Here is a 10,000-nt window from a genome sequence, read left to right on the forward strand (position 1 = left end):
ACAAGTGTCAAATCAGCGGGTCAAACGGCCACCTCTATCCGACCAGGAGCACCCAAATCCCCGCAAATGGCACTTTTTTTTTTCTTCATCGGGACTTCCGACGAGGTTAATGATTTCCCAAACTGCAACTCATTAACTATGTCCTGAGACACTTGCCAGAAATGACACATGTCAATTTGGCGGTAGCAAATCACTTTCCCAGGCCGGGAAGCAACACCCGAGGCCCGCAAAAGGCGGCCGAATATTTTCTCATCGGACTTCCGCGTTTTGGTTAATCATGTCTCGAAATCGTTAAATGCACATGTCAATTCGGCGGGAGCAATTCACTTTCCCAAGCCGGAAAGCATCACCGGAGGCCCGCTTGAAGGGCCCTAATATTTTCTCATCGGACTTCCGCGTTTTGGTTAATCATGTCTCGAAATCGTTAAATGCACATGTCAATTCGGCGGGAGCAACTCACTTTCCCAGGCCGGGAAGCAACACCCGAGGCCCGCAAAAGGCGGCCGAATATTTTCTCATCGGACTTCCATATTTTGGGGGTTGGATTCTCTCCCGCATTCCAGCCCCCTGGCCACGGGTCGCTCATTCACTTTCAGCCCGGGCCTTGCCAATTTGGTTAATCAGTTAGCCATGCACCAGACTCGGCCTCGCCTTTTTCATTTATGGTTAATGATGTGCCCAGGCTGGGACTTAGTCTCTCCAGCAGCCAAAACTTTTCACTGGTTAATGAGGTGCCCAGCCCGGCACTTAGTCTCTCTCCCCAGCAAGCTTACTTGGTCGGCCGACATTTGGATCCATTTTCGGGGCTTAATCGGGTCGAATACGGTCCCTTACGCAAGGGGAGCCGAAGCCCCGGCCTCTGCCAGGCGTCAGGCTGCCGTTTTTTAAGCCCGACCAAAAACCCGAAAATTGGTTAAAAATGGAAATAAATTTCCACCCAAAAAGGGTTAAAAGTCGGTTGGACGGCAGCCCTGGTCGGTCTCTGCAGACCTGGAGGCCCTAGACAGTAATCTGGAAAACAGACAAAGTCTCGAGAAACCACCTCCTACCATTCTCCAGGTACCCCGCCAATCCCCCCTGCCAGAAATGACAAGTGTCAAATCAGCGGGACGGATTTGACTTTTGTGACCGACCGCTGGAACTTTTTTCGGCTACAGGCAGTCAAATTTTTCTCCTTCCGGACTTCCAGTACAACTTTGAACGGCCATATCTCCGCACTCCCGCGTCGGAGCCAAGCCGTTTTTACACCGTTAGACGCGGCTTCCCGTGCCCGTTCGAATGCCGCCCTGCTCGGCGGAAAAGGAGAATTTTTTTATTTTTCGGCCGATTTCGGGAAAAAAAATTCCCGCTCTGAACTCGGATTTTTCGGCTTTAATCGTTTCGTATACGGTCCCTTACGCAAGGGAGCCGAAGCCCCGGCCTCTGCCGGGCGTCAGGCTGCCGTTTTTAAGCCCGACCAAAAACCCGAAAATTGGTTAAAAATGGAAATAAATTTCCACCCAAAAAGGGTTAAAAGTCGGTTGGACGGCAGCCCGGGTCGGTCTCTGCAGACCTGGAGGCCCTAGACAGTAATCTGGAAAACAGATAAAGTCTCGAAAAACCACCTCCTACCATTCTCCAGGTACCCCGCCAATCCCCCCTGCCAGAAATGACAAGTGTCAAATCAGCGGGACGGATTTGACTTTTGTGACCGACCGCTGGAACTTTTTTCGGCTACAGGCAGTCAAATTTTTCTCCTTCCGGACTTCCAGTACAACTTTGAACGGCCATATCTCCGCACTCCCGCGTCGGAGCCAAGCCGTTTTTACACCGTTAGACGCGGCTTCCCGTGCCCGTTCGAATGCCACCCTGCTCGGCGGAAAAGGAGACATTTTTTTTTTTCCGGCCGTTTTCGGGAAAAAATTTTCCCGCTCTGAACTCCGATTTTACGCCTTTAATCGATTCGGAGACGGTCGCTTACGCAAGGGAGGCGAAGCCCGGGCCTCTGCCGGGCGTCAGCCTGCCGTATGTAAGCCCGTCCGAAGCATGAGTTCCCACTTTTGGTTATCCAGTTGTCAATTTTAAAATTTCAGTTAATCAGTTGCCTGCTTGGTTAATCATTTGTCGCTCTGACATTTGGTTAACCAGTTGTCGATGTTCGAAATTCAGTTAATGAGTTGCCTCTTTGAAATTTCAGTTAATGAGTTGGCCCTTTGGTTACTCATTTGTCCCTGTGTCTTTTGGTTAACCAGTTGTCGATGTTCGAAATTCAGTTAATGAGTTGCCTCCTTGGTTACTCATTTGTCGCTCTGGCTTTTGGTTAACCAGTTGTCGATGTTCAAAATTACAGTTAATGAGTTGCCTCTTTGAAATTTCAGTTAATGAGTTGGCCCTTTGGTTACTCATTTGTCCCTGTGTCTTTTGGTTAACCAGTTGTCGATGTTCGAAATTCAGTTAATGAGTTGCCTCCTTGGTTAATCATTTGTCGCTCTGGCTTTTGGTTAACCAGTTGTCGATGTTCAAAATTTCAGTTAATGAGCTGCTCTTATGTTCTATGATTTCCGACCTTGACAACTCATTAACCAGTGTTTCAAACAATGCACCAGGCCATTTGACGACCCCAACTCGGTTCCACAAGCGGGAAAGCAGCACCCCAAGGCCCGGTAAGGGGGCCGAATACATTCCCATCGTGAATTCCGTCCCAAATGTGAATGACAAGTTTTCAGTTAATCAGTTGCCTGCTTGGTTACTCATTTGTCGCTCTGACATTTGGTTAACCAGTTGTCGATGTTCAAATTTCAGTTAATGAGTAGCCTCTTTGAAATTTCAGTTAATGAGTTGGCCCTTTGGTTACTCATTTGTCCCTGTGTCTTTTGGTTACCCAGTTGTCGATGTTCGAAATTCAGTTAATGAGTTGCCTCCTTGGTTAATCATTTGTCGCCCTGACTCTTGGTTAACCAGTTGTCGATGTTCGAAATTCAGTTACTGAGTTGCCTCCTTGGTTAATCATTTGTCGCTCTGACATTTGGTTATCCAGTTGTCGATGTTCGAAATTCAGTTAATGAGTTGCCTCCTTGGTTAATCATTTGTCGCTCTGGCTTTTGGTTAACCAGTTGTCGATGTTCAAAATTACAGTTAATGAGTTGCCTCTTTGAAATTTCAGTTAATGAGTTGGCCCTTTGGTTACTCATTTGTCCCTGTGTCTTTTGGTTAACCAGTTGTCGATGTTCGAAATTCAGTTAATGAGTTGCCTCCTTGGTTAATCATTTGTCGCTCTGGCTTTTGGTTAACCAGTTGTCGATGTTCAAAATTTCAGTTAATGAGCTGCTCTTATGTTCTATGATTTCCGACCTTGACAACTCATTAACCAGTGTTTCAAACAATGCACCAGGCCATTTGACGACCCCAACTCGGGTCCACAAGCGGGAAAGCAGCACCCCAAGGCCCGGTAAGGGGGCCGAATACATTCCCATCGTGAATTCCGTCCCAAATGTGAATGACAAGTTTTCAGTTAATCAGTTGCCTGCTTGGTTACTCATTTGTCGCTCTGACATTTGGTTAACCAGTTGTCGATGTTCAAAATTTCAGTTAATGAGTTGCCTCTTTGAAATTTCAGTTAATGAGTTGGCCCTTTGGTTACTCATTTGTCCCTGTGTCTTTTGGTTACCCAGTTGTCGATGTTCGAAATTCAGTTAATGAGTTGCCTCCTTGGTTAATCATTTGTCGCCCTGACTCTTGGTTAACCAGTTGTCGATGTTCGAAATTCAGTTAATGAGTTGCCTCCTTGGTTAATCATTTGTCGCTCTGACATTTGGTTACCCAGTTGTCGATGTTCGAAATTCAGTTAATGAGTTGCCTCCTTGGTTAATCATTTGTCGCTCTGGCTTTTGGTTAACCAGTTGTCGATGTTCAAAATTTCAGTTAATGAGTTGCCTCTTTGAAATTTCAGTTAATGAGTTGGCCCTTTGGTGACTCATTTGTCCCTGTGTCTTTTGGTTAACCAGTTGTCGATGTTCGAAATTCAGTTAATGAGTTGCCTCCTTGGTTAATCATTTGTCGCTCTGGCTTTTGGTTAACCAGTTGTCGATGTTCAAAATTTCAGTTAATGAGCTGCTCTTATGTTCTATGATTTCCTACCTTGACAACTCATTAACCAGTGTTTCAAACAATGCACCAGGCCATTTGACGACCCCAACTCGGTTCCACAAGCGGGAAAGCAGCTCCCCAAGGCCCGGTAAGGGGGCCGAATACATTCCCATCGTGAATTCCGTCCCAAATGTGAATGACAAGTTTTCAGTTAATCAGTTGCCTGCTTGGTTACTCATTTGTCGCTCTGACATTTGGTTAACCAGTTGTCGATGTTCAAAATTTCAGTTAATGAGTTGCCTCTTTGAAATTTCAGTTAATGAGTTGGCCCTTTGGTTACTCATTTGTCCCTGTGTCTTTTGGTTACCCAGTTGTCGATGTTCGAAATTCAGTTAATGAGTTGCCTCCTTGGTTAATCATTTGTCGCCCTGACTCTTGGTTAACCAGTTGTCGATGTTCGAAATTCAGTTAATGAGTTGCCTCCTTGGTTAATCATTTGTCGCTCTGACATTTGGTTACCCAGTTGTCGATGTTCGAAATTCAGTTAATGAGTTGCCTCCTTGGTTAATCATTTGTCGCTCTGGCTTTTGGTTAACCAGTTGTCGATGTTCAAAATTTCAGTTAATGAGTTGCCTCTTTGAAATTTCAGTTAATGAGTTGGCCCTTTGGTGACTCATTTGTCCCTGTGTCTTTTGGTTAACCAGTTGTCGATGTTCGAAATTCAGTTAATGAGTTGCCTCCTTGGTTAATCATTTGTCGCTCTGGCTTTTGGTTAACCAGTTGTCGATGTTCAAAATTTCAGTTAATGAGCTGCTCTTATGTTCTATGATTTCCTACCTTGACAACTCATTAACCAGTGTTTCAAACAATGCACCAGGCCATTTGACGACCCCAACTCGGTTCCACAAGCGGGAAAGCAGCACCCCAAGGCCCGGTAAGGGGGCCGAATACATTCCCATCGTGAATTCCGTCCCAAATGTGAATGACAAGTTTTCAGTTAATCAGTTGCCTGCTTGGTTACTCATTTGTCGCTCTGACATTTGGTTAACCAGTTGTCGATGTTCAAATTTCAGTTAATGAGTAGCCTCTTTGAAATTTCAGTTAATGAGTTGGCCCTTTGGTTACTCATTTGTCCCTGTGTCTTTTGGTTACCCAGTTGTCGATGTTCGAAATTCAGTTAATGAGTTGCCTCCTTGGTTAATCATTTGTCGCTCTGGCTTTTGGTTAACCAGTTGTCGATGTTCAAAATTTCAGTTATTGAGTTGCCTCTTTGAAATTTCAGTTAATGAGTTGGCCCTTTGGTTACTCATTTGTCCCTGTGTCTTTTGGTTAACCAGTTGTCGATGTTCGAAATTCAGTTAATGAGTTGCCTCCTTGGTTAATCATTTGTCGCTCTGGCTTTTGGTTAACCAGTTGTCGATGTTCAAAATTTCAGTTAATGAGCTGCTCTTATGTTCTATGATTTCCTACCTTGACAACTCACTAACCAGTGTTTCAAACAATGCACCAGGCCATTTGACGACCCCAACTCGGTTCCACAAGCGGGAAAGCAGCACCCCAAGGCCCGGTAAGGGGGCCGAATACATTCCCATCGTGAATTCCGTCCCAAATGTGAATGACAAGTTTTCAGTTAATCAGTTGCCTGCTTGGTTACTCATTTGTCGCTCTGACATTTGGTTAACCAGTTGTCGATGTTCAAATTTCAGTTAATGAGTAGCCTCTTTGAAATTTCAGTTAATGAGTTGGCCCTTTGGTTACTCATTTGTCCCTGTGTCTTTTGGTTACCCAGTTGTCGATGTTCGAAATTCAGTTATTGAGTTGCCTCCTTGGTTACTCATTTGTCGCTCTGACATTTGGTTAACCAGTTGTCGATGTTCGAAATTCAGTTAATGAGTTGCCTCCTTGGTTAATCATTTGTCGCTCTGGCTTTTGGTTAACCAGTTGTCGATGTTCAAAATTTCAGTTAATGAGTTGCCTCTTTGAAATTTCAGTTAATGAGTTGGCCCTTTGGTTACTCATTTGTCCCTGTGTCTTTTGGTTAACCAGTTGTCGATGTTCGAAATTCAGTTAATGAGTTGCCTCCTTGGTTAATCATTTGTCGCTCTGACTCTTGGTTAACCAGTTGTCGATGTTCGAAATTCAGTTAATGAGTTGCCTCCTTGGTTAATCATTTGTCGCTCTGGCTTTTGGTTAACCAGTTGTCGATGTTCAAAATTTCAGTTAATGAGCTGCTCTTATGTTCTATGATTTCCGACCTTGACAACTCATTAACCAGTGTTTCAAACAATGCACCAGGCCATTTGACGACCCCAACTCGGTTCCACAAGCGGGAAAGCAGCACCCCCAAGCCCCGGTAAGGCGGCCGAATACACTCCCATCCGGAATTCCGTCCCAAATGTGAATGACAAGTTTTCAGTTAATCATTTGCCACCTTGGTTCATCATTTGCCACTCTGACTTTTGGTTTCCCAGTTGTCAGTTTTCACATTTCAGTTACTGAGTTGACTTTGTCTTTCTCACTCTGTGTATCTCTATCTTCTCTCTGTCTCTCTCAGTGTATGCGAGTGTCTGTGTGTGTTCCACTGCCGCCCGGCCAACCGGGTCCAAAGGCCCGCCACGTTACACACGAAAAACCCCGGTCTCGCTTCGGAGCGACGGGCACCCGGCTTCTCGGTGTCGGACCGACTCCGTTCAGATACCGCTGGATGCCCCTTGCCCCTGGCTTGCTCTGGCAGCCGGCGCGTGCAGGCCGCCCCCTGCCCCGCCGTCTCAGTGGTCGGAAAGCGGTCTCCAGCCAACGGCTGTACCTCGGCCGCGGAAAGAGGCAGCTACACAAGCGAGGCACTGCTCTGTGCGGCCCCGCCACCCCGTTCAGCTGCCGTTGTCCCCGACCGGATCGGACTTTCCTTCCCGAAGTTATCCCCGATAAGCTGCCGCTGACCGACGGCCCGTCAGCCGCTGCGGGACGGCGACACTTTCCCGAACTTGCCGGGGTCCAGGCCGATAATATAGTGTGCGCCAGCGCCGGGGCTTTCCAACGAGCCATCCCCGAACGAAATCGGACACGGGAGTCGGGAGCGACAGGCGTTCGACTGGTGCCGGGCAACCGGGTCCAAACGCCCGCCTTGTTAAACACACGTATACCCCAGGCTCGATTCGGAGCGACGGGCACCCGGCTTCCCGGTGTCGGACCGACTCCGTTCAGATACCGTTGGATGCCCCTTGCCCCTGGCTTGCTCTGGCAGCCGGCGCGTGCAGGCCGCCCCCCGCCCCGCCGTCTCAGTGGTCGGAAAGTGGTCTCCAGCCAACGGCTGTACCTCGGCCGGGGAAAGGGGCAGCTACACAAGCCAGGCACTGGTCTGTGCGGGCCCGCCACCCCGTTCGGCTGCCGTTGATCCGGACCGGATCGGACTTTCCCTCCCGAAGTTATGCCCGATAAGCTGCCGCTCACCGGCGGCCCGTCAGCCGCTGCGGGATGGCGACACTTTGCCGAACTTGCCGGGGTCCAGGCCGATAATATAGTGTGCGCCAGCGCCGGGGCTTTCCAACGAGCCCTCCCTGACCGAAATCGGACACGGGAGTCCAGAGCGATAGGCGTTCGACTGCCGGCCGGCCAAACACAGGCAATCCCCCGCCGTTGCGGACCCGCTCCAGGACAACCGGGTCCAAACGCCCGCCTCGTTACACGCACGAAAACACCGGGCTCGATTCGGAGCGACGGGCACCCGGCTTCCCGGTGTCGGACCGACTCCGTTCCGGTACCCTTGGATGCCCCTTGCCCCTGGCTTGCTAGGACAGCCGGCGCGTCAAGGTGGGCCCCCGCGGCTCCGGCTCAGCAGTCGGAAAGCGGTCTCCAGCCAACGGCTGTACCTCGGCCGGGGAAAGGGGCAGCTACACAAGCCCGCTACTGGTCTGTGCGGCCCCGCCACCCCGTTCAGTGGCAGTTGACCCCGACCGGATCGGACTTTCCTTCCCGAAGTTATCCCCGATAAGCTGCCGCTGACCGACGGGGCGGCAGCCGGTACGGGTCGCCGACACTTTCCCGAACTTGCCGGGATCCAGTCCGATAATATAGTGTGCGCCAGCGCCGGGGCTTTCCAATGAGCCCTCCCTGACCGAAATCGGACACGGGAGTCCGGAGCCAAAGGCGTTCGACTGCCGGCCGGCCAAACTCAGGCAACCTCCCGCCGTTGCGGACCCGCTCCCGGACAACCGGGTCCAAACGCCCGCCCTGTTACACGCACGAAAACACCGGGCTCGATTCGGAGCGACGGGCACCCGGCTTCCCGGTGTCGGACCGACTCCGTTCCGGTACCACTGGATGCCCCTTGCCCCTGGCTTGCTAGGACAGCCGGCGCGTCAAGGTGGGCCCCCGCGGCTCCGGCTCAGCAGTCGGAAAGCGGTCTCCAGCCAACGGCTGTACCTCGGCCGGGCCAAGCGGCAGCTGCACAAGCCCGCTACTGGTCTGTGCGGCCCCCCCACCCCGTTCAGTAGCAGTTCACCCCAACCGGATCGGACTTTCCGTCCCGAAGTTATCCCCGATAAGCTGCCGCTGACCGACGGGGCGGCAGCCGCTACGGGACTGCGACACTTTCCCGAACTTGCCGGGGTCCAGGCCGATAATATAGTGTGCGCCAGCGCCGGGGCTTTCCAACGAGCCCTCCCTGACCGAAATCGGACACGGGAGTCCGGAGCCAAAGGCGTTCGACTGCCGGCCGGCCAAACACAGGCAACCTCCCGCCGTTGCGGACCCGCTCCCGGACAACCGGGTCCAAACGCCCGCCCTGTTACACGCACGAAAACACCGGGCTCGATTCGGAGCGACGGGCACCCGGCTTCCCGGTGTCGGACCGACTCCGTTCCGGTACCACTGGATGCCCCTTGCCCCTGGCTTGCTAGTACAGCCGGCGCGTCAAGGTGGGCCCCCGCGGCTCCGGCTCAGCAGTCGGAAAGCGGTCTCCAGCCAACGGCCGTACCTCGGCCGGGCCAAGCGGCAGCTGCACAAGCCCGCTACTGGTCTGTGCGGCCCCCCCACCCCGTTCAGTCGCAGTTCACCCCAACCGGATCGGACTTTCCGTCCCGAAGTTATCCCCGATAAGCTGCCGCTGACCGACGGGGCGGCAGCCGCTACGGGACTGCGACACTTTCCCGAACTTGCCGGGGTCCAGGCCGATAATATAGTGTGCGCCAGCGCCGGGGCTTTCCAACGAGCCCTCCCTGACCGAAATCGGACACGGGAGTCCGGAGCGAAAGGCGTTCGACTGCCGGCCGGCCAAACCCAGGCAATCTCCCGCCGTTGCGGACCCGCTCCCGGACAACCGGGTCCAAACGCCCGCCCTGTTACACGCACGTAAACCCCGGGCTCGATTCGGAGCGACGGGCACCCGACTTCCCGGTGTCGGACCGACTCCCTTCTGGTACCACTGGATGCCCCTTGCCCCTGGCTTGCTCGGACAGCCGGCGCGTCAAGGTGGGTCCCCGCGGCACCGGCTCAGCAGTCGGAAAGCGGTCTCCAGCCAACGGCTGTACCTCGGCCGGGCCAAGAGGCAGCTACACAAGCCCGCTACTGGTCTGTGCGGCCCCGCCACCCCGTTCAGTCGCAGTTCACCCCGACCGGATCGGACTTTCCGTCCCGAAGTTATCCGCGATAAGCTGCCGCTGACCGACGGGGCGGCCGCCGGAACGGGACTGCGACACTTTCCCGAACTTGCCGGGGCCCAGGCCGATAATATAGTGTGCGCCAGCGTCGGGGCTTTCCAACCAGCCCTCCCTGACCGAAATCGGACACGGGAGTCCGGAGCCAAAGGCGTTCGACTGCCGGCCGGCCAAACCCAGGCAATCTCCCGCCGTTGGGGACCCGCTCCCGGACAACCGGGTCCAAACGCCCGCCCTGTTACACGCACGAAAACACCGGGCTCGATTCGGAGCGACGGGCA

This window comes from Somniosus microcephalus, unplaced genomic scaffold (assembly GCF_052327205.1).
Source record: "Somniosus microcephalus isolate GS21.2 unplaced genomic scaffold, FLI_Smic_1.0 scaffold1424, whole genome shotgun sequence".
NCBI lineage: Eukaryota > Metazoa > Chordata > Chondrichthyes > Squaliformes > Somniosidae > Somniosus > Somniosus microcephalus.